The sequence below is a fragment of the Muntiacus reevesi genome, chromosome 20 (assembly GCF_963930625.1).
Source record: "Muntiacus reevesi chromosome 20, mMunRee1.1, whole genome shotgun sequence".
Lineage (NCBI taxonomy): Eukaryota > Metazoa > Chordata > Mammalia > Artiodactyla > Cervidae > Muntiacus > Muntiacus reevesi.
The window spans coordinates 11,715,511-11,739,343 of NC_089268.1; the positions used below are offsets into that span (position 1 = coordinate 11,715,511).

General features: G+C 49.4%; 1 long non-coding RNA gene across 3 annotated transcripts; it reads right to left on the reverse strand.

The window, feature by feature from the left end:
- Window positions 1–13,380: 13,380 nt before the first annotated feature.
- LOC136151619 (uncharacterized) lies at window positions 13,381–21,934 on the reverse strand. Of its 3 annotated transcripts, XR_010660072.1 has the most exons (4): window positions 20,665–20,757; window positions 19,696–19,777; window positions 17,182–17,301; window positions 13,381–14,347 (listed from the first exon to the last, which is right to left on the reverse strand). It is a non-coding gene; the product is annotated as an uncharacterized lncRNA (long non-coding RNA). The 3 variants fall into 3 exon arrangements; XR_010660071.1 differs by lacking the exons at window positions 19,696–19,777; window positions 20,665–20,757 and adding an exon at window positions 21,800–21,934; XR_010660070.1 differs by lacking the exons at window positions 19,696–19,777; window positions 20,665–20,757 and adding an exon at window positions 19,164–19,527.
- Window positions 21,935–23,833: the final 1,899 nt, after the last annotated feature.

Below are 23,833 nucleotides of genomic sequence, written 5' to 3' on the forward strand. Positions count from 1 at the left end.
TCAGGTAACTAGATCTCACATGTCACCACTAAGAGCTCGCCTGCCACAACTAAAGATCCCTCATGTCAAAGTTAAGACCCAGCACAGTCAAATAAATAAATTTAAAATAAAATAATAAAATATAAAGGATACATTTTAAAATAGCAATTGTATTTCTATCCACTTTCAATGAACAATCTAAAATAAAATTAAGAAAAATTTCATTTATAATGGCATCAAAAAGAATAAAATACTTAGAAATGAATTTAACAAAAACAGTGCCAAATTTATACACTGAGAACTATAAAACATTGTAAGAAATTAAGGATGTAAATTGCTGGAAAAACATCCTATGCATTAAAAAACTTAACATTGTTAAGATGACAATATTCCTAAAATTGATCTACAAATTTAGTATAATTCCATCAGACTCCCAACTGACTTCTTTACAGAAATTGGCAAGCTGATTCTAAAATTCTAATGAAATTGCAAGGGACTTAGAACAGCCAAAACAATCTTTAAAAAGACAGTCTAAGTAGGAAGACTTACATTTCCTGATTTTAAAACTTACTGCAAGACAACAGTAATCAACTCCTAGTAACAGCACACGGGTATACATATTCTTGACAATGAAATATATTAAGTCAATGAAAGAATTGAGAGTCCAGAAGTAAACCCATACATCTGTGCTCAGCTGATTTTCCCCAGGCGACTAGTGTTGATAAGTACGGGGAGAAATTGAAACCCTTGTGTTTTGCTAGTGGGAATGTGAAATAGTTTGGCACTTCCTAAAACATTAAACAAAGAATTACCATATGACCCAGCAATTCTGCTCCTAAGTATATACCCCCAAAGAATTGAAAACAAAGATTCAGACAAATACTTGTACACCAACTTAAGTATCAGCATAAATTCATAATAGCCAAAAAGTGAAAACAACCCAAATGTCTATCAACTGACAAACAAAATGTGGTATATCCAAACAGTGAATCATTATTTGGCCATGAAAAAGAATGAAGTACTGATAGATGCCACAATATGGATGAATCTTTTGTTCGTTTATTTTTTGTGGCTGGCTGCACTGGGTCTCCATTGCTGCACAGACGCTTTCTCCAGTTGCAGCAAGTGGGGTTACTCTTTGTTCCAGTGCACAGGCTTCTTCTCCTTGCCGTGGCTTTTGTTGCAGAGCATGGGCTCTAGGGCTTGCAGGCTTCAGTAACTGTGGCAGACAAACTCAGTAGTTGCAGCTGGCAGACTCCGTAGTTGATCTGCAGCATGTGGAATCATCCCGGACCAGGGACTGAACCCACGTCCCCGGGCTTGGAAGGCAGATTCTTAACATGGATGAATCTCAGAAACATTATGCTAGGTAAAAGCAGCCAGTCACAAAAGACTGCATATTGTTTGATTCCATTTATATGAAATGTCCATAAGAGAGGAGACAGGAAGTAGATTAGAGAGTGCTTGGAACTGGGAGTGTAGGGGAAGGAAGGATAGGAGGATAATAGGTAAATGGCACAGGGTTTCTTTTTGAGGTGATGAAAATGTTCTAAAGTTAACTGTGGTGGTGGTGACACGTATCTGTGAGAACATTAAAACCACTGAGTTGCATAACTGGGCTTCTAAACATGGTGGCTGGCTTCCTCCAAAGGGCAAATGTGGAAGCTGCCAGGCCTTCTTAAGGTTCAGGCCTGGAGCTGACAGTGTCATTCCACCATGTTCCGTTCGTTAAAGCAGGTCACAGGCCAGCCCAGATTCAAGGGGAGGGAATTGATAATACTGTCATTTCGGAGATACATGGTTCACTGAGGCCCATTGAAGTAATAATCTATCATAATCGGCTCTCTGTCCCCTAATGATATACTTCCTCCCATATGCAAAATACACCCCTTAAGACTTCCCTTGTGATTCAATGGCTAAGTTCCATGCTCCCAGTGCAGAAGGCCTGGGTTCAATCCCTATCGAGGGAACTAGATCCCACATGCCACAACTAAGGATCCTAGACGCCACAATGAAGACTGAATATCCCGTGTGCCACAACTAAGACCCACAGCAGCCAAATAAAAATAAATATTAAAAAAGACCCCTTCGCATCTCACCCCATTACTGTACCAAGATTGAGCTTGAAGTCTGTAATTTCATCATCTAATTCAGATCCACGTATGATCGAGGTTTCTCAAGGAATTCTTCTCTGAATCTGCCAACTTTGAATTAGAGACAAATTATCTACTCCCCTCAGGTAATGGTTAGGCAGAAGAAGGAAAATTCCAATAGATACTCCTGTTCAGAAAGGAGAAAGTGGCAGACACATAGCAGCCACAAAGAAAGAAAGAAAGTGAAGTCGCTCAGTCGTGTCCGACTCTTTGTGACCCCATGGACTGTAGCCTACCAGGCTCCTCCGTCCATAGAATTTTCCAGGCAAGAATACTAGAGTGGGTTGCCATTTCCTTCTCCAGGGTATATTCCTGATCCAGGGATCGAACCCGGGTCTCCCACATTGCAGGCAGACACTTTACCATCTGAGCCACCAGAGAAACCCTATAGCAGCCACAGATCCATAACAATTCTGAAGTCTAGCTGGGCACCTGTCACCCATTCCTTGATTAGGTCCAAGTTCCTTAGGGTAGTAGGACTTCTTACATGGCAGCTGGCATCCCCCAGAGCCAAAATATGGAAGCCGTCTTCTTAAGGCTTGAACCAGGCCAGCACAACATCACTGGCCCTACCTTCTATCCAGGAAAGTGCATCATAGGGCCAGCCCAGAGTCAGGAGAATACCCATAGTTATGGTTCACTGGGGGTCACTGAAAGAATAGCCTACCACAGGAGTGGTCTATCTGAATCTCCAACCTTGGGAGGCCCTGAATTACAGTTCTATACAAAAGCACAGTTCAGCCTCTCTGATGACTCAGACTGGCAAATGCCCTTGGGTAAAAGCAGCCCCAAATGCTGGACTCACTTCTCTGTTAGGGTTGCCAGATTTAATAAAAAAAACACAGGACATCAAGTTTATTTTAATTTCAAATAAACAGCAAATTATTTTCTAGTATCACTATGTCCCAAATATTGCATGGGCATACTTAAGCTAAAAAACATTTTGTTGTTTATCTGAAATTAAGTGGGAGTCCTGTATTTTATCTAGCAACTCTAATCTCTCCAGATTCTTTTCGAGTATCTTGCTCTAGTAATTCCTCACTACCTTGCTAGATTTGTGATGCTTTTAAGATTCAAAAGTATTTGTCCAATGTTTATAGCTGTCTTTGATAAGAGGAATGGTCCAAATTCTAAATGACATTTCTATATTTGGGGAAATCCTTCTATCACGAATTTCACCTCTCAACCTGGAAATCAGAACTCAAATTCCCAACCTCCCTTGCAGCTGGATCACAGCTCTACCAATCACACACCTCAGGGAGAATTTGGAAATTTCTATTTGGAAATGTAGAACAAGAGGTTTGGTGACTGGCTCCCACTTTCCATTGGACAGGTGGCTATAAAAAATTTCCAGTTTTGAAAATGAAGCAAATCTATGTATACCCTAGCAGAGATTGTTAGTCAACCCCAATATCCATTCTCCTTTTCTCCTCTGCTTTTTTCTTTGTGACCATGCTTTGCGGCCTGTAGGATCTTAGGGGGATTAGACCCTCACCCTCAGCAGTGAAAGTGCAGAATCCTAACCACTGGACCACCAGGGGATTCCCTCATCTGCCTTTTGAATTGGTATACATATCTACCTAGAAGATAGCATCTTTGTAAGTAGATGTGTCCCTGTGCTCTGACTAATGGGAGCTGAGCAGAAATGTCATAGGAAATATCTTAATGGGAGAAAGGATGTTTTTTTCCCTCTTTCTGCTGGCTAGATGCAGATGTAATGCCTGGAGATCAGACAGCCATATTGGACCATGAGGTAGAAGCCCCATTTGAGTATGGCGTAGCAAAAGACAGAAGGAATCTGGGTCCTTGATAATTGTGTAGTCCTAGTATTGCCTGGTTACTTTCCTCTGGGTTTCATTAGTGGAAGAGAAACCAATGTTTAAGTTTTCAGGACACTAATATTTTGAATTTTCCATCACTTGTAGTTGAACTTAATCTTAACCAATACACATATTGATGTAGAATGATTTCTATGATAAATTATTAAATGAAAAACTAAGGTGCAAAGCAATGTACACAGAATGGTGCTATTTTTGGAAGAAATTCAGATAGCTATAGCTATGTTTGTATATGAGTAGCTTTTTCCAGAAGGATATACTGTTTGAATTTTTTTCCATGTTGAAATATTATTTAATTAAATTAATATTAACTTTAAAAAAATCAAATTTTAAACCTAGTTAATAATTTTAAGTGATTTATATTTTAAAACCACAATATTTGGTGGAACTATGGTTGATATTCCTCCTCTTTCCAGTTTTCTGTATTTTTAGATTTCTAAGCATATTTACATGCAAAATCAAATTTCCCCAGGCAATAAAAGTAATTTGTGCTTTAAATATTTTTTCTGTGTTGATATGCATACCCTTTAATTCCCAGGACCTCAAATATCAGTATATCAAACATTTAATTTGGACTGCAAATCTGTTCAACAATACACATTGAACATTTACTCTATTAAGCTCTAGATAAACAAAACACACAAGCTGCCTTTGGTCCTGGAACTGATGTTCTTATTGGGCGGACAATTAACAAGTAGACAAACAAATAAGATTCTTTCACATAGGACTCACTGCTACAAAGGAAGGAAAAACAGTAATATGATCAAAAATGTTGAGGACACCAATAGAGAGGGTGGTGAGGAAAGGCCTCTGAGGAGGTGACACTTGTGCTGAGAACTGAATCCTGAAAAGGAATTAGTTATGGAAATTTTGAGAGGATGAGAATTCCAGGAAAAAAAGCCCAGAACATGGGAGAAACATAAAGATGGTTAGGGAGACTGGGGGAAAATGTGGGGGCGGGGGCAGTGGTCCCAGAAGAGGTTAGAGAGGTGGGCGTATGTATGCTTCAGTGAGAGACCACTGCACACCTAACGAGCACTGCTTAAATGAAAAAGACCAACAATACCAAGAGTTGGCAAGACTGCAGAAAAATTGGAACTCTTGTCCTTTCCTGGTGGGAACACACAGCCACTTGGGAATACAGTTTGGTAACTTCTTTTAACATTAATCATACAGTTACCCTATAACTCAGCAATTCTGCTCCCACGAGAAACAAAAATGTATGTTCACAGAAAGAGTTGTACAAGAATGTTCATAGCAACTTTCTCCTAACAGCCTCAAACTATGATCCAGGACTTTGCTGGTGGTCCAGTGGTTAAGACTCTGTGTTCCCAAAGCAGGGGACCCGAGTTCCATCCCTGGTCAGAGAACTAGATCCCACATGGGGCAACTAAGAGTTCACAGATCCTGCATGCCTCCTCTAAGACCTGACGCAACCAAATAAACAAATATTTAAAAAAGGATAACCTCCAACTACAGGAGAAGGGATAGCAAATAGTGGTACAGTCATATGATGGAATAATATACAGCAATCAAAGGGAAAAAAACTACTAATACCTGCCAAAACAGGAACAAATCTCAAAATCATTATGGTGAGCAAAAGAAGCCAGTTGCAAAAGAGTGTGATTACATGTACTTGAAATTCTAGGAAATATCAACCTAATGCAAAGTGACAGAAAGCAGATTAGGGGCTGCTAGGCCAGGTGGGGATTGATTGTGAAAAGGAACAAAGAAATTTTTTAAGAAAATAATCTATGTTGTGATAGAGGTTTCCCAGGCAAACACATTTGTCAAAACTCATCAAACTGTGCAATGGGTGTGTTGTATTGTTATGCAAATTTTTGCCTCAGTAGAGTTAATGGAAAACACACGCCATGTGCGTGCTTATTTACTTGTCTGGTACATTATCTGCTTCCCACTGTATTTTCTAGGAAGTAGCTCGTAAATAATCATTTCTAACTTCCTTACTTGTTCTTCTTCTACTCCTAACTCCAAAGAGAATTAAACCTGTCACCCAGAATTTCCAACTGTTGAGTCTGACTCATTCATCTCAACCCTTCATGCAGAAATGTTTATCTGCATTTTACAGAGAACAGGGATCCCTTGTTTTTTTTAAAATACTCACTTATTTATTTATTTTTGGCTGTGCTGGGCGTCTTCTCTAGTTGCAGCAAGCAGATGTTACTCTCTAGTTGCGGTACACAAACTTCTCACTGTGGTTGTTTCTTGTTGCAGTTTCCAGGCCCTGGAGCACAGGCTCAGTAGTGCTGGTGGGGCTTAGCTGCCCCACTGTACGATCTTCCCCGACCAGGGATCGAACTCGTGTCTCCTGCATTGGCAGGCGGATTCTTTACCACTGCACCACCAAGGAAGTTCCCCCCACGCCGTCATGTGGTTATGTCAGCAGGCGTGCTTTCCCCAGAAGCGTCCTTGGTGGGTTTGGGGAGCCTTTTAAAGCCCCCAAGGAGTCTCTTTCCTCTGCTACCTGGTGCTTGAAATTCATGAATCCAAGGGTCATCCTTTCAGCGTCGGGCTTTTGTAGCATGGGAAGGCAGATGGCACCAATCTTCCTGACTCAACGAATGAAGAGAAACCCTTGCAACTGATTGTTCCATTCAACAGTGAGGCCCTTCGGGGACACAGAGAGGAGTGATGCCTAGGCCCTGCAGTGGGAGCACTCACAGTCTCCTTGAAGTGGTCTCCCTTCAGTACGCCGAAGACTCATCCAGGAACTTGTTCAAAACAGACTCCCAGGGGATTCTTATTTGGTTGGGGTGTCAACCACCACCCAGGTGGTTCCCTGCAGACCATCTTTGAGACACAATAGTTGGGATAGGATAAATAATGACTGAAACTGTTCCAAAGTTGATGAATGAACCCCAAGTAGAATAAACACAAGGGAAATCTCACCGAGGCGCATCATTATCAAACTGTTAAAAAAAAAGTGATAAAGAGAAACTCTGACTTAGAGGATTTAAGAGAAAGTTTTTGCAAGATGGAGGGTATTAGGAGAAAGCCCTAGGAGCAGGTTAAGAAGGGCAGGATGGTGGGAAGGTGAGCCTGATCATTCAAAGAGAATCATCAAGGCCCTGGAGGTTTGCTAAGGAGCAGCCCACAGGCCTGGCCCCAGGTTCTGTTTTGGAAGCTAATCCCCTCGCCACCTGAACCTAGGCCAGGAGGAGCCACATTTGTAGCCCATCCCAGCCTGGTTCTCAGGATCGTCAGGCTGTAACTGCATAGCTGGATTCTGCTGTCACGCTGTCTTGCAAAGAACCAACCGGTATTTCCCAGGCCTGGCTCCCTGCAGGGCTGCGAGGTGGCCGGCACCCCGCACCCACTCCGGGAGACGCTGAGGCCCCAGTGCTGACCCCCAGGGACTTAGCTCTCACGTGTGGAACCTGGCTGACTCTCGAACTGAAATTGGCACCGTGCCCCGTGCACTCCCAGGAAGTATTTACTCAGGTTTTTTTTCGCAGCTTTGCTTTCCCGCCCCAGCCCTGCGGGCACGAAGCAACCTTAACCTCATCGCAAGAAGCCAGTGTAGCAGCACAGTGGGTACAAGCTGTTGTTCAGCTGCTCAGCCGTGTCTGACTCCGACCCCGTGGACCGCAGCACGCCAGGCTTCCCTGTCCTTCACCATCTCCCAGAGTTCTCTCAAACTCATGTCCATTGAGTTGGTGATGCCATCCAACCATCTCATCCTCTGTCACCCCCTTCTCCTCAAACCACTTCAGTATTCTTGCCTCAAGAACCCCATCAACAGTATGAAAAGGGCATTAAGTGGGCAGGGGCAAAAATTGGGGGCGCTGACTTGGGGCATTTGGTGAGTGAGGAGGGCAACAGGAACCACACAGCAAAGGCTCAATCCTGGGGCCCAGACAAGGGATAACTCAATGAGATTTAGCACCATTATGAAGACCTCTGGCTGCAGTGACCATACCAGCCAGTGTCTACCGGCAGCTGTGAGAAGCTGGATGCTTCCAATGATCTAGATGGTTAAATGCTTTAACTAATTTAATCTTCAATGAAAACCTAAGGGAACTGCGTCACAGACGGGTTGAATGACCTGCCAAGACAGCAAGTGGCAGAATCATGGCTTACCCTCTAAGCTATACCACCTTCCAGAAGTGAGTGTAGGACTGAGTTGTTGGCATTGGAGGATCAGCAATCTCTCCTGTCCTGGGGAGGCTCATTTGAACTTGTCTCCAGGCTTAAATGATCAATTTGCCCACAGGATAGCAGAAAATTAAAAATAATTTTTTTCGACCTTGTGTTGTGGCTTGTAGGATCTTAGTTCCCCAACCAGGCATTGAACTTGGGACCCAGCAGTAAAAGGGCTAACCTCTGGACCACCCAAGAATTGCTACAGAAACTTTTAAAATCAGCCACTTGTTCAAAATTGTACAGCTGCCTGGGGTGGAAGTGAAGGCGATTTTACACCTGTCACCATACCACACACTATTACCTGCCTGGTCTCACCTTCCATCACATTCTTTTCCCTCTCCTGTCTTCCTACCCTGCCTTTCCTACCACTCAACTCTGGAGTCCATACATTCACTGGCCTTCCGTGCCCTTCTTGCCAGTTATCAAAATCCTTTAAGACTCAACCCGAATCTCACCTTTAGTAGAGAGCCCTCACTGACATCCCTGGGTGGGATGACTCTGTCCCAGGCCTGTGCGATGAGAAGGGATGCGCTTCCGGCATCTGCCACACTTCACCTTGCCTTGGGTCACTTCTCAGTGGGTCTGTCTCCCTGGGGGCAGCAGGACATGGTAAGCAAGTCGTTAGAAGCAGCTGAGGACATTTGTCTCCATTGACATGAAAAAAACGTAGGCTTAGAGATCCATGTAAATTTTACATAAAAAGCAAGACGATAAGATGAAAACATGATGTAGGGGATTTTTCTTCAAAATCTATTTTCTTTAAATTGTTCTATGTTCTATAAAACAGCTTTAGTATGGCAGAATCTCATAAATGAGGAGGAGCCCTACTTCTTCATTCCATTCCATTTTAGTAAGTCACTCATTTATCTATTCATCAGACATTAACTGACTGATTGCTCAAAAGCTATATAAATTAGCAAACACAACAGTGAGTGAGGCAGTGTAGTGTAGGGATTAACTGCATAGACTCTTCAGCTAGCTTCCATCACTTACGAGGCATGTCACTTTAGGTGAATAAGTCACTTAAATTCTCTGGATATCAAATTTTCCAATCTATAAAATAGAGATGATAATCTCTATCAGGGTTGTTGTGAGGATTAAACAAGCTCATACATATATGTAATATATGTCAAGTGATGAGTCAGAAGAGTGCCTAGTATGTGGCTTTTAAGTCACTTTTGTTGGCACTCTTATAAAATGTGTTTTCACAGAGACCAAGAAGAACCCCCCATCAGTCTGAAAAGATGAGGAGGTCCTTGCTAGGTCAACGAGGGAAAGGCATTCCAGGCAAAAGGAACGGCACATATGAAGGCTTAGAGGTGTCCACCAGCAATGCTAGTTGGGGGAACTGGGAGTTGGGGGCAGGCTGAGTGGTACAAGTGTGCTTCGCATGCTGTATACAGATGGAGGCCTGTGCATGTCAGGCATTTAGGACTTTATTCTAATGGTAATGGGGAGCCAGTGGAGGTGGTCAGAGTTGCTCAGACCTTGAGCCCTGAAAGGAGAGAGTGGATGGAAGAGGTGGGACAAGAAAACCCACAGGATGGGGGCTGACGGCTGGGGCAGGACAGGGCAGGGCTGGGGCAGCCCCCCAGGTGTCGCCCTGGGACGACATGGCCTTATATTAACAGTAAACCAACACAGGAAACACAGCAGGAGGATCAGGCAGAGGGCGCGTTTGTGATGCTCTGGGGAGGGACGGGCAGAGGTGATGGCTTCCGTGTGGGGCACATTGTGTTTAAGCTCTCCTCCCAGGGGTTGTCCTGCTTGTGTGGGGTTTCATGGGCCGCCACCCAACACACACACACACACACACACACACACACACACACACACACACACACACTCACTCACTCACTCACTCACTCACTCACTCTAAGAAAACAGTTACTGTGTCTTACTCATTTCTGAATCCACCCCCTCCTTCACCCCACCTACCCCAACACCGCAGCAGGCACACACTGCGCTCGGTGACTGCAGCTAAATCAGGTTTAATAGAATCCAAGCTTGCTCCCTGCTCAGCCCTTTAGCTCAGGTAACTATGTCACAAACACAACCATTCCACCTCCTGTTCTTTGGACTGCTGCTGTGCTGCCCTGGAGGAATCCAAGAGAAGCTCCCCCACCTTTCACTTGAGGCGGGGGGCCAGCCTGCCTGGCACCCTGCTGTTGGCCCCCGAGATGCCATATCAACCTTGGGACTGGGCCCTCTTCAAAGACTTCCACCCACCCCCCTCACACACACAGAGGAAGGGAACATGGGCCTGAGTCCTGTGAGTGGATGAGATGGAGTGAAGAGCATGCCAGTGAAAGCAGAGAGATCAGCCTCACAAAACGAGCCTCCTTGGAGACATCGTCCCCAAGAATGACAGAGTCCTCCCCCCCTCCATCCTGCTGCCCCCATCCTGTCTGTCACCCACACAAAATACCGCCCTGGATTGAACTCACAGCTCTTAGGGCTTTCCCTGCTTCCCATGGGGACATCCCTATGGAAAGTTGGAAAACTAAAGACTCCGGTTTGATATAAATCCAGAGACACCAGACCCCAGCAATGGAGCACTCTCCTCATTCCAAGTACAAGCTGGGCCCCTTCATCTGAGAGCTGAGGGTGGAGAGGAGACTGCATGTATGTGTATGTGTGTACTCCGGTGTGCAAACATGCATGCCTGTGTGCACATGCACGCGAGTGTTCCCCCGGCAAGGTCCTTGTGGGCAGGACTGTTGCCCGTGATGCACCCACAGGTGTGCCCTTGTGTCTGTGTGCGATGATCATGTATCTGTGTGCAATGCCTGTCTGGGGGAGGGGCAAAGGGAGGATGGGGTTCATGTTTACAAAGTTGCCAGTCTGTTTGTGAGCAAGTGGGTAGGCGTAGGTTTGGGTGTGGTGATGGGAACAGGAGCCATATGTTTGTGGTAGAAAAGATTTCTGCCCAGGTGTCTGTGAATGAGGATGAGTAGGGTGAGGCAGAGCAGCCATCCTTCTGCCTGAGACCCTGCCCGTCCTTCCCATCCTTCCTGGGCTTGCCTCCCAGGGCAGCCACCTTTGCCAAAAGGGCCCCAGTTTGATGCCCTGGGCAGGGCTGGCTACCCAGCAGGAAGGCACAACCTCTTGCAGGCCCCGGGAAAGGATGAGCTCATCCTCGGCAAGTTGAAAGGAGCACATGGAAATGTGGGGTGGGAGCAGAAATTCACTTCGCCTCCAGTGTGGCTGACAGAACAAACACCTCCCCACTCCACGGGAGGCCCTGTCCCAAGGCAGGGGGTGGCACGCAAAGGCAGGGAGACTCTGCTGGTCCTACGGGTGGAGACCTGGGGGATACCCCCTCAAAAACCCCCTGGACTGTGACGGCCTCAGGGGGTAGCCCTGGGATTAGATGGCAAAAGACTGGGAGGCTGTCAGAGGAAGGAAGGGGCTTCCAGTAGGAGAAAAACCTGAGCAAAGGCCCTGAGGCAGGAAGATGCCCAGTTCGCCAGAAAGACTTAGAGCTAAAGGAAGCTTAAAGCTCCTCTTGAGGCTGCCTCCTCAACGGACTTGGGAGAGAACCGAGGCCCATAGAGGGGACATGTTTCTGAGCCCTAGACGCAGGAGCGAGGCTCCCGCCCTCCAGGTCAGCGTTCATTCTGCTGCTCCCGAGCGAGCGCCTGCAAGGAAGGAAGCCAAGGAACCAGACTGCTGGTTTCGCTTCCTTTGCTTGCTCATCCCCAGCTAGGCTGAGTCGGGGACCCCCTCCCTCCGCCAGCAGCTAGCGGTGGGACACTGACCAAGTCACTTGACCTCTCTGAGCCCCTCCTTGCCCTTAGGAAGCGGGCATAAGGCCTCGTCTCACCTGGGAATGCTGCCTTTGACTCCTTAGGGAGCTAAAGTTTGTCATGGTCTCTCTCCAGTCCCCAGCAGGAGCAGAAGATACAGCAATGTGGGTGCTGTATCTTGCAGTGTAGGTGTTCAAAGAAGTGTTTTTCTCTTAAGGCTTTTTTTGATGTGGACTATTTTCAAAGTCTTTATGGAATTTGTTACAAGATTGTTTCTGTTTTTTGTGTTTTGGTTTTTTGGCCGTGAGCCATGTGAGATCCAACCAGCAGCACCTTCTGCATTGGAAGGCAAAGTCTCAATCCCTGGACCACCAGGGAAGTCCCAAATAAGTGTTTTTAAATAAAGGAAAGAAGGAATGATGGGTTCCTTGACTCTTCCTCTCCCACCCTTCTTTGAGAACCTCAGCCTCTTCCCTCCCCTTCATGTAGGGTGAATGAGGCCCAGAATCACAAAGATCTTGAAAGGGAAGGCAGAAAAGACAGAGGCTCTGACTTCTCCATATTTCTAGGTGAATGCCTTTGAGAGTGCCATTTCCTTGCAGCCTTGGCCTTGCTGAAAACTGCTGTGGTGAGGGGGCTGGAGGAAGGGCCTGGATCTCTAGCAGAAAATGGGGGCAGCTGGATCCGGGAGGAGCCCTGGCAGGAGTGAGCCCTGCTCACTGCCTCTCTGTTCAGGGGAATATCCCAAGCCCTCCAGTCCCAAAGCTGAGGGGTTGAGCTAGTTCTGGAACCTCCCACTTCCCATGCCGATTTTTCCGTAGTTTTTTCAAATTCCAATTACCCTCCTTTTATGAGGCCCCCTTTCACGTTAAATTTTTTATTGCCCATTTCTTTCTTTTATGATAGCAGCTATATTTCTTCTAACCTTGTAAAATACACACACACACACACACACACACACACACACGAAACTAGTCTTCAGTTCAGTCGCTCAGTCGTGTCCAACTCTTTGTGACCCTATGGACTTCAGCAAACCAGGCCTCCCTGTCCATCACCAACTCCTGGAGCTTAGTCAAACTCATGTCCATTGAGTCGGTGGTGCCATCCAACCATCTCATCCTCTGTCATCCCCTTCTCCTCCCACCTTCCATCTTTCCTAGCATCAGGGTCTTCTAATGAGTCAGTTCTTCGCATCAGGTGGCCAAAGTATTAAGAGTTTAAGCTTCAGCATCAGTCATCAGTCCTTCCAAAGAATATGGGGATAGAAATCAGATCTTGGTCATCTCAGGGGTGGGGCCTGACCAGGAGCAGGCATGAGGGAACTTAGGGCTACTGATAATGTTCAAAGTCTTCATCTAAGTGATGGTTACACAGATATACATATTTGTCAAAATTCACTGAGCTGTGCGGTTAAGATGTGTGCATTTTACTGGATATATACCTCAGTAAACTACTGCTAGCAGAAAAGACACCCATAGAGAGAAATACACAGACTAGACAAGATCAGTTTAATGAATTATAAAGCAAGTACCCACATAAACACCACCCAGAATAACTGGTGCCCCCATGGAGTCCATAGTGCTGGCTCTCCTTGGACCCCAACTCCCACACACTGGGCATCAGGCCCCCCAGACTTAAGGGAATGCAGAGACCAGGGATGAGGGCAGCCGGTGGGCTTTGGAACCTAGAATTTCCCATCAGGGTAACCCCAGGCTTGACTGCAACTCCTGTTCTGGTGAGTTGAAGGAACAGAAAACACACCCGTTTCCCCTTTCTGGGAGGGGGGGTGGTTTCCGAAACAGCCTCCCTAGGGAGAGTCTTGGCTGGGGGGTGGGGGGTGTCCCCAGTGAAAGTCCGGGAGAAATGTGCCTTCCCGCATCCCTGCTAAAAATAACCCCAGGCAGTACTGCCAGTGCCCCGGAGCAGGAGGAAGGACAGAACCAGGTTTTGCTTTAAACCTGGAAGCAGCGCAGCAGTTGGGGGTGAGGGAGGGGTCAGGGGAGACAGGCTAGGGCTCTGAGAGCCCTGGCAGGACTCTGCCTGCTCCCACCCCCAGCTCCAGCTGGTCCTCTCAAGGGTGCCTGGGAGGGGTGTTGTTGGGGGGCAGGGATGACAGGGCCTCCCCGAAGAGCAGAAAGCCCTGGAAGGCTGGGGATGCGTGGGGAGGGGTCTCTGTCCTGCTAACTGGAGCATGCAGGCTGAAGGGTCAGGAGTCACATGCTCCACGGGGTCCCCACCTCCTTTAAGAAGGGCTCTGTCCCAGCCGCCCACGCCAGGCTCCCTCTGCCGCCCCTGCCCTCCTGCAGCGGGGCCACCCTCCCCCCACCCCAGGGAGGGGGGCTCCTGGCTCACACAGGGCTGAGGATGGCCACTTCACCGTCCCCAGCTCTGTCTGACTTGCGCTCTGCCCAAAGAGATCGGGAGGTCTTCAAGGGCGGGTGCGGTCCAGAGGCGAGGAATTTCCCTGGAAACGGGAAGTACAAGATGTGTCAGTATGGGATCCCGGCACGAGAAAGCCGGCGGCTGGGCAAAGGGAAGAGGCCCTCCCGGCCGCCCTCTTCCCCCCAGCGCCCCCGCCCCGCACGTGCGTCAGAGGCCTGCACGTGGTGAAAGGACCATTCTGCTGTGACCCCAGTTTTAAGAACCACCACAAGTGGAATGTGTGCCCTGCTCCAGGCACTGTACTGACCGTACACAGATGACCTCATTCAGTCCTCAATCGGCAAGCCTATGCCATTGGGATTCTTACTCTCCCTATTTGCTGATGATGAAACTGAGGTTTAGGGGGATGATACACTCATCCTCGGCTGCTGCTGGTAAAACATGGCAGAGATAGGGCTTGAAGTCATGATTTGGGACACAGAGAATGTCCAGGATGAATGTCCAGAGAACAGTGAGGCAGAATTTTGGAAACTGAATGGTCCTAAATAATTTAGGACACTGGTTGTACAGCAACATGATACTTTGGTAGAAAAAAAGAGCAATGGATTTAGAGCCCAAATTTGGACTACCAGTAAGGATATGGGCCAAGGAACTTAACCATTCTGATCCTCAGTTTCCAGCTCTACAAAATGAGTACAATGATCTTGCATAGAATTGCTGGAAAGTAATGAACCCAGCATTTTTCTAAACCTGAAAGACACCAAGCTCCATGTTTCAGGCCCTTTGCAAGTGATCTTTCCTAGGCCTAGAACCCTAAGTCCCCACATGTTCACATACTGGTTTGTTCTTGCCATCTCGGGCTCAGCTCAAAGGTAACTGTCCTTACTGCAGCCACCACCCAGCCCACCCCATCACTTGCAATTGCACCACTGTGTTTTGTTCTTTGCACTCAGCACGATCTGAGGTTATCTTTTTCATTTTCTTCTTTTGTTTTGTTTGTTTGTGGCCTAGCCTCCCTCCCCAACTGCCAAGGAGGTAAAATTTCTTGAGAGCTGGGACCTCAGTGGGGGGCGGGGGTGGGGTGGTCAATAACCCCTTCCCAGTGCTCAGAGCTGCATATGGCAAACAGAACTTGTGAAACATTTATGAATGAATGAATGATTATGCTTTGGAAACAGCATTATATTGGTGTCTGCCTCTCTCCCAGGTCTTGCGGAGCCAAAGGGCAGTAAATGTGGGTTAATGGCGACTTGAGAGTATTTCAGGCCTGGCCCCAGCCCAACCCTGGGGCTCCTAAGCTGCAGGGAGCCATCAGGCTGCTTTGGTTTCTGGCTGCTCCAGGATAAAGGTCAACTCTTGCTGAACAGGAGGTTCTGTACCATCTGGGGCTGCCTGCCTCTGGCCACATCTGCTCAGGTTCCCCAACCTGCACTCCAGGTTCAGGCCAGACCAAACAACTCAAAGTGCCCGCCAGAGAACTCAGGGCAGCTTCATGCCATGTGCCTTTATACACACTGTTCCTTCTACTTGGCACACCCTGCACCCTTTCTCTGCCTGGCAGCTCCTCTCAGACTTGAAGACTGGCCTCAGAGGAGTCCTCCCTGAGGCTTCTGGTCACACCCAGTCTCTGACTTCCCAGGGCATTACAGTGACTTGTTTATATGCATCTTCCCAAGTAGCCTGGAGATCTTTGAGGGGCGGGGGGTTGGCCCACTGTACCACTTGGGGGATCTTAGTTCCCCAACCAGAGACTGAACCCAGACTTTCATCAGTGAAAGCCTGGAGTCCTAACCACTATACCACAAAGGAATTCTATTATCTGGAGAGTCCTTGAGGACAGTGACCAGCTTACGTGTTCCTAGGTTGAAGCACAATACCTGATGCACACAGTAGGTGCTTAATAGATGCTCCAGCACAGCTTTTGGACTTTAGATCCTAGGCACTAACACCGTTCCTGGGACACACACTGGGCACTCATTAAATGCACACTGAAGGCATGAACCAGAGTAATCTGACCCCTCTTCTCAAGTTGGAGGTGAAGTGAGCAGTGGGGGTGGGGGTAGGGGTAGAAATGGAAGATCTTCCTTTAAAACAAGATGGTAACAAGGGCAGAGGGTACGGAGGACCTTAGGAAACTTCCCAGGAGAAGAGACATACAAAACGCAGAGGTAAAAAGCAAACACAGATGGATGGAGGCATATAAACAGGGCTCTCAGTGAGCAAAGAGCAAAAAAGAAGGAAGGATAAAAGAGGAAGAAAGAACTGGGCTCAGAGGGGACAAAATGTGCCTGTGAGAGCCGCAGAGGACAGGAAGCCAGAGCCCAGGCCAGGCCAGCTGACTACAGGATGTCTGGGGCCCTAGCTTCAGCCCCGGGGTAGATAAGGGTGGCATGGGCAGCATCCTAGGGTGAAAGGGCTGGATGAAAGGTCACATGTCACCAGGTTTGGGGACATCTTGGGAAACTCTCTGTCTCTTAGGAGAGGCTCAGTGTTACGAAACAAACACCCCAGGTATCAGAGTCACAAATCTAGTTTCTTGCCCTTGAATGAGCAACTGAGCTGTTCATGCCTCAGTTTCCCCATTAGGAAAATGGGCACTATTCTCCTTCCTTTAGAGGAACATGAAGATCACAGTGAGTGTAGCGAGTTAGGAAGTATAAGTGAAATGGACACACCCCGATATGGCCAGGGATCTGACATAACGGTGGTGATTTCTGCCAAAGCCCTGCTGTAAGTAGGTCCGAGGAGAGGCTATGCCACCATGTCACCAAGTACCAAAGAAGTTCTGAGTTCAGAGACCTGGATTCGAGATCTGGTTCTTAGTTCCCAGAGTGGACAGTGAGGCAAAGTTTACTCCCAGGTGAAGGGCTGAGAGATGACTGAGGCTGCCCATAGCCAGCAGGCCTGCCCACTTACCTCCACCACTGAGTGTCCCCTGGGGTCTCTGCATTTCAGCCTGTCCAATGGACTGGAAATGGTTTTCCCGCTGCCATACTATACCTCCAGGCATATATAGGCTCTCAGGAGGCAGAGTTCCTGGAATCATTTGAAGAGTGGGAGGAATAGGACTCTGAGGCTTGAGAAATGGAAGGTTTGTGATTTAGATACAGACCTAAGTCATCTAGCAGGACACTCAGAAGTGCTGGCTTTACTGTGAGACAGACCTAAATGTGAATCCCAGCTCTGTTACTTCTCTGAACCTCAGTTTCCTTAACTGTCAAAGGCGGGTACAGAGGTATCCACCTCCTAGAGTCACTGTGAAGAGTCAATGAGCTTATGTATATAAACCCCTGAACCCAATCTTGGTCCCTATGAGGCAATGGACATTAGCTCTTATTGTGAATAATAACATCATGTGCTCTTGGGGGAGAAAGGCTAGATCATAAATGTATCGATCTCTGAATGTCAGGCTCACTTTGAGGAGATTAAAGTGGTCACAACTCAAAAATCGTGTTGTCACCAAGTGTCAAATTCCATTTTGCAGCTTCTATTAGGTATGCTTGACTCCTAGGGTGGGGTGTGGGGTAGAATCCCCCTCCCCCACTCCCACCTCTGCCTTGTTCTCTGTGACCGATGCCCAGAGGATCAAGGATTATTAACAAGTCCGCCAAGATTTTGGGGTGGGGGGTGGCAACTTAAATAGAGCCTTCAGTTCCCTTCTCTAGCTGGGCTCATGCACGCTGCTGAAGCGCTCAGGAAAATAAGCGTGGCAAGGAGTGGTGGAGGGGGGTCAACCTCAAAGTCCCAGAGAAACTTCAGACCCAGCTTGGAGTGTCCATGGCCTTGGAGGCTCTTTGGGGCTGGCTGATGGGAGGGAGAAGGGGACTGACGGCTTCAGCCTCCCAAAGTCCAGCTTTCCTCCAGGGCTTGCTCAGCTCCCCACCCTTACCACCCAGAAGAGTGTAGAACCCTTGGTGGGTGGGGGAGCCTAGGTGGGAGGTGGGCAGATGAGAGCAAGGGTGACAGGCAGCAGGATGCCACGGCTGAAGAAGGAAGTATAAATATAAAGCAGCCAGTGTAGGACTGGACAGAGGCCATATGAAACACACGGTACATTCCGGCCCCAGCGTAACAAACTGTACCAGCCTTTTTCAGAGCTGGGAGCACTGAGGGGAGGGAGCAGAGCCGAGGTTCCTTCGAGGCTGGCCCTGCCTCCTCCTCCCCCACTTCTCCCACAGCAGGGAAAGTCCCGATGTTCCTTTTGCAACCACAGGAAACCTCCTATCCCTGCTCACACTCTGTACCCAGTGTTCCTCTCAGCAGCTCCAGACTGGGAGGGAGCGACGAGGCGGGTAGGGGTCAGGGGAGGGGAGAGCCACAGCAACCCAGGTCACATCAGGGGAGGTGGCAAGCATCCCTGGGACACTGACTCAGAGTCACAGCCTGGAAGTGCTGCGATGGAGGCACAGACGACGACCACGGGGAGGTGTAGGGAAGGAAGTGCCTGGCCCAAGGTCACACAGCCAGTTGGGCACCAGGGAGGGACCAGAGGGCATCCAGAGCTGGGCAGCACTGGGCAGCGCTGGGCAGCTCTCTTGGGTGTAGCATGTAGGAGTGGCAGGCCAGGGAACCGGCAGTGCCCGGGGAGTGAGGGTGGGAAGCCCAGATCCAAGGCTGCCTCTGAGCTCTGGCTGGCTCTGGGCACGTCTGGCTTGGGTCCCCTCCACTCTTCCCAAACCCAGCCCGCTCTCTTAAATATTAGAGATAATGCATGGTGAAGTGCCGAGGGTGGAGGCGAGTCTGCGGTGATGTAAACCAGACTGAGTCACCTCCACACCTTCTCTCTCCTCCTCCACACACACAGCTCAAAGCCTCGATAGAGCCTCCTGGGATCTTTCTCCCATATCACCATCTCCTTCCCACTGCTTCCCTGTAGCTCTCACACATTTGGTACTCACCACCTGCTGGCTTCGGTTATTATTTAACCTCACATGCCATGTGTTTGTCTCTTCAACTCGCCTGCAAACTGCCCAAGGGCAGGAAATCATCTCAATACACCTAACATTTATTGAATATCAACTCCAGTGCCAAGCTTGGCCTGTGGGGGATGAACTCAGGCCATGGGAGAAGGTTCAGAGAAGCAGACTTTGTTTCTGCCTCAAGGACTTTCTAATCTGGTTAGAAGAACAGGATTAGTAAACAGATCACTAGAATATGAGACAGGCCACACGCTGTGCCGTGAGAAAGGTACAGACTGAGTGTGCTGGGCTTTCAGAGGAGAGAGAAATCAGATTTGGCTGGCACTGTTCCAAACAGGCTTTATGAGCTGGAGCTTGAGAGGTGGGTAGACCTTGGAGGATGGGCCCTCCCAGCATGGGGGAAATGGCACAGCAGACTGTGGAGGTTGGAAGGAGGGAGAAGAAAGGACTTTCCGAATTGCGTTGGAAACTTTTTAAATGACCTCCTTAGCAGGAACGAACGCAGCCTTACATATGGTAGGTGCTGGGTATGGAAGTCCTTTGTCCCCTGCTTGGTCCAGGAACCTTTAGGACAAACGCTCAGGGACCTCTTTCTGCATAAGGATGGGTAAGAAGACGTGGCCGTGAATACACCCGGGTTTGGGCTGGACGAAGGGAGGGGTCAGGCTCGGGTTTGGGGTCGTCTTCTTCCGCCCCGCCGCCTACTCCCACCCGCTAATGTCCAGGCTCTTCCTACTTAATCCTGGCCTCCAGCCAGGGGGTTCCCAAGCTAGCCGAAAGTTGGGCTTGGTTTGCCAGCCCCTGGGAATCACTGGAGACTCCAGGCTTGTGTGAAGAAAGGATCAATCAGGGAAGGGGTCGGAGAACGGGGAGGCTCCGGGGAGACGGCTTGACTGGCCCCCTCTAGCGGGCTTCCGTTGTCACGTGACCGCATCCCAGGTCTCGCAAGTATGGGGCTGGCGCGTCCCTAGCTCTCCTCCTCCAGACTCCTGGAACTGAGCACCCAGGGGGCTTGGGCGGCAGCCTGGGTGGCTCCTTCTCTCGCATTTAGCTACCAATATCTCCCCTCCGCCCCTTCCCAACTGTGCTGCCCCAGGCCCCCCACTCGCCCTGGGATCCAAACCGGGACTCAGGTGGGGGATGGAGTGATCTCGGTTTGCTAAGGCCGGAGATCCGGCAGAGCCGCCGGGGCGGGGGTCGGAGGATGGGTGCTAGAGTTGCGCACCAGCCCCCGACCGTCCCCGCTGTCTGCGCCGGGCCGGCCCCAGCGTGCACTCGCGGGACGGCGGTGGCGGCGGCGGGGAGACTGCGCGCCGAGCGCAAGCCGCGAGCACAAACAGGGCGAGGAGGCTGGTGTGAGCGCCTGGGCCCGGTGCCAGCGCGCCGGGGCTGGAACACAATGTCCCGAGCGGGCGGGCGGGCGAACGGGGAGCGAGAACAGCCTGACTCAGCAGCTGGGTAAGTGGGTGTGCTCGCTCACCAGATCAACCGCTCTTGCAGCCTGCGGTCAGCGACGACTCAATTCTCTCGGAGGCTGTCTCGAGCGGGAGGAGCGAGCTTACGGCCCGCTCGCGGCTCCCGCCCCTGCCTGTCGCTCTGGACCTCCACGTGGCCGGTTCGTGCAGCCCTCTGCCTTCTCGCCCCTCCATTCCAGTGTTTCGCGATCCCCCGGCCGGACCTGAGTGGGCTCTGCTCGCTCGGAGGGGCATTCACCTCACCCAGCCCGGCAGGTGTGGCCCGCCAGACAAGCTGATCCTCCCCTTCTCCCACCACCCTGGGAGGCCTCTGGAGGTCTTGGCATGGGGGGGGGGTGGTAACTCTTGGTTGCAGATGGAGGTAGAAATTTGGTCTAGGGTGGAGGGGAGCAGAAGAGGGCGCTGGGAGAGATGGGATGGATGCAGGGCAAGGAAGTCTTCCCCATCTCTGTCCCCGGTTGACCCAGAGTTCAGAGTCTCTTCCTGTCCCCTCCCCTCAAAACCACTAGGCCCCTGAAGATTACCCCGCAGGGAAGGAGAAACAGGTGGGGAGGTGCTTTGAAGCCTGAGACCCTGCTTTTCCGCCTTACCCACCCTCCCACCCAAAGCCACAACAAAGACCCATGAATCCTGCCACCCAGCCACAAGGCTTCTCCGTCCTCCTCCGGGCCTGCTGTACCCTGTGGTCTGGTGGGGCCATTGTGAGGATGACAGCCGCAGGGCGGGAGCTGAGCTCAAATGTCTGCCCAGAGCAGGACTCTTCCTGGGAGGTGGGGACCTTTCCTACACCCCAGTCTCCTGGGGTGTCTGCAAGTTTCCCACCCCCCCCACCCCCCACATCCCGGGACACGGTGTACCTGGAGTGTGCCAGGGCAGGCAGGGAGGGGCTCCATCCTCTGCCAAGTTCCAGGAAATGCCCTGGCAGTCGGCACAGTCCTGGGCTCCAGGGCCTTCCAAGGTGGGGCAGGGGGGAGGGATCCTAGGCTGCTGACATGCCTCACCTGGGCCTCAACCCCCACATCTTGGGGGTTGGGCATCTTGGGCACCTTCTGCAGCCAAAGTTGAGGTGATGGATGCCAACCATCTTCCCACACATACAGGCATCCTTCCCAAACATGTGCGTACCCAGCCAGTGCTCACCAAATCCCGCAGTCAGGAGCCACTTTGACTGTTGTCGACTCCAGCCTTCTACCTGATGTATGAAATCTTTCCACAGTATCCTAGGCCAATGTTCTGAGGCTGTTTGCATACCCACAGTGATGAGGACACTCTTTTACGAGGCAGCCACAACTCTTCAGGATGTCCCTGTGTCCAAGTCCAATTGCCTAGAGGATACCTGCCCTCACATAGCCCAGAAGTGACTGAACTCACCCTCAGGTCCCTAACACCAGCTCCTCCTCCTTGCCTGCAGTGACCTTCCTACTCCCCAAACTCACCATGGAGGAGGATTAATTCTTAACTCTTGGGACTTCCCTGGTAGACCAGTGGCTACGAATCTGCCTTGCAATGCAAGGGATGCCGGTTTGATCCTTGGTCCAGAAAGATCCCGCATGCCATGGAGCAACAAAGCCTGTGTACCACAACTACTGACCCCACACTCAAGAGCCCTTGAGCCACAACTACTAAAGCCCGTGCACCCAGAGCCCTTGTGCTCTATAGCAAGAGAAGCCACTGCAATGAGAAACCCTTGCGCTGCAACTAGAGAGCAGCCCCCACTGGCTGCATCTAGAGAAAGCCTGTGTTTAGCAATGAAGACCCAGTGCAGCCAAAAATAAAAATCTTAAAAAAAATTAACTTAAAAAATTCTTAACTGTTTTTTCTCCTTCACCATCTATTACCAAATTCTTCCCACTCCTGCTTTTATGACAAGGTGTTATTGTTTGTTACTTTGCTCACCCCTTCCTTTCCAACACCATAGAGTCCGCCTTTGGCCCAAATTCCCACAGCCACTGCCACACTCTCCTTTCTGACCCAGGTTTTTCCTTCCTCCTACACACCTTGCTGGAATAATCTTTCTCAAACACTGCTTATTGTCTATGTTATCAACTTCAGACTCTTCAAGCACACCGGGTACACCAGCTACGTTCCATACGAAGGGGCCCGCACTCATTCATGGTGTACCCAAACCACAGAATCCAGCACAAGGCCTGGTGCATGGTGGGAAGGCATCCGGTGTTCCTCGAGCGTCCAGTCCATTGGGTTGTGCCTCTTTGCTCCTCACAGTTCTCTTTCCTGGCTTGGTCTCCTTGTCAGCATCAAGCCTATTGGCTTCCTGATGCTCATACAGACCCTTTGGTTTTGAGCAGCCCCAGTTTTTAAATTTCCCAGAATCTTCGGGGTAGGGGTGGGGAATGAGACGAGAAGCTGACATCCAAATTAACATCAGGCTGAGTGACATCGCTCAGTTCTGTCTGACTCTTTGCGACCCCATGGACTACTAGGCTCCTCCATCCACGGAATTTTCCAGGCAAGAACACAAGTGGGTTGCCATTTCCTTCTCCAGGGGATCTTCACCACCCAGGGATCGAACCTGGGTCTCCCGCACTATAGGCAGACAGTTTACCGTCTGAGCTACCACGTTTGCGCCAAATACCAACTCTAAAGTACTGGAGTGCTGAGTGGAATGAGTCTAGCTGCCTGCCCGGAGTCTCTGCTCCAGCAAGGAACGGAAAACCACTGAGGAGGGTGGAGAGCAGAAAAGAGTGCAAGCAGTGGCTTTGGGATTTACAGAGGGATCTTGCCATTGGAGAGTCCAGCCTACCTAGCTCTGGGTCGCTGGTCTGATACCCTTAAGTTGTTCTCTTTCTTGGCACCACATTACACACACAAACACACAGACCCAGTGAGCTTGAGCCCATCACCACCTCATAACCCAGCTCAAAGGCTCTGATAATCTCCACCCCGCTTGGATCATTTTGTCATCGACTTCCCTCTAAGCCTTATGGGCAGCCTTTAATCTTTCCTATATTTTATTGCTTCATTATGTCCTGTAATATTTTCAGCCTCAAATATTATAAGCTCCTTCATGGCAGGGACAGGGTAATTTATTTACTTATTTAATATCATCTATCTTGAGAACAAAGACTAAGATTGGGCTTGGATTTTGAAGGCCACAATGACCTAGGTCCAACACTTAGCTGTAGCCTTGGGCAAGCCTCTACCTTTCTGAGGCTG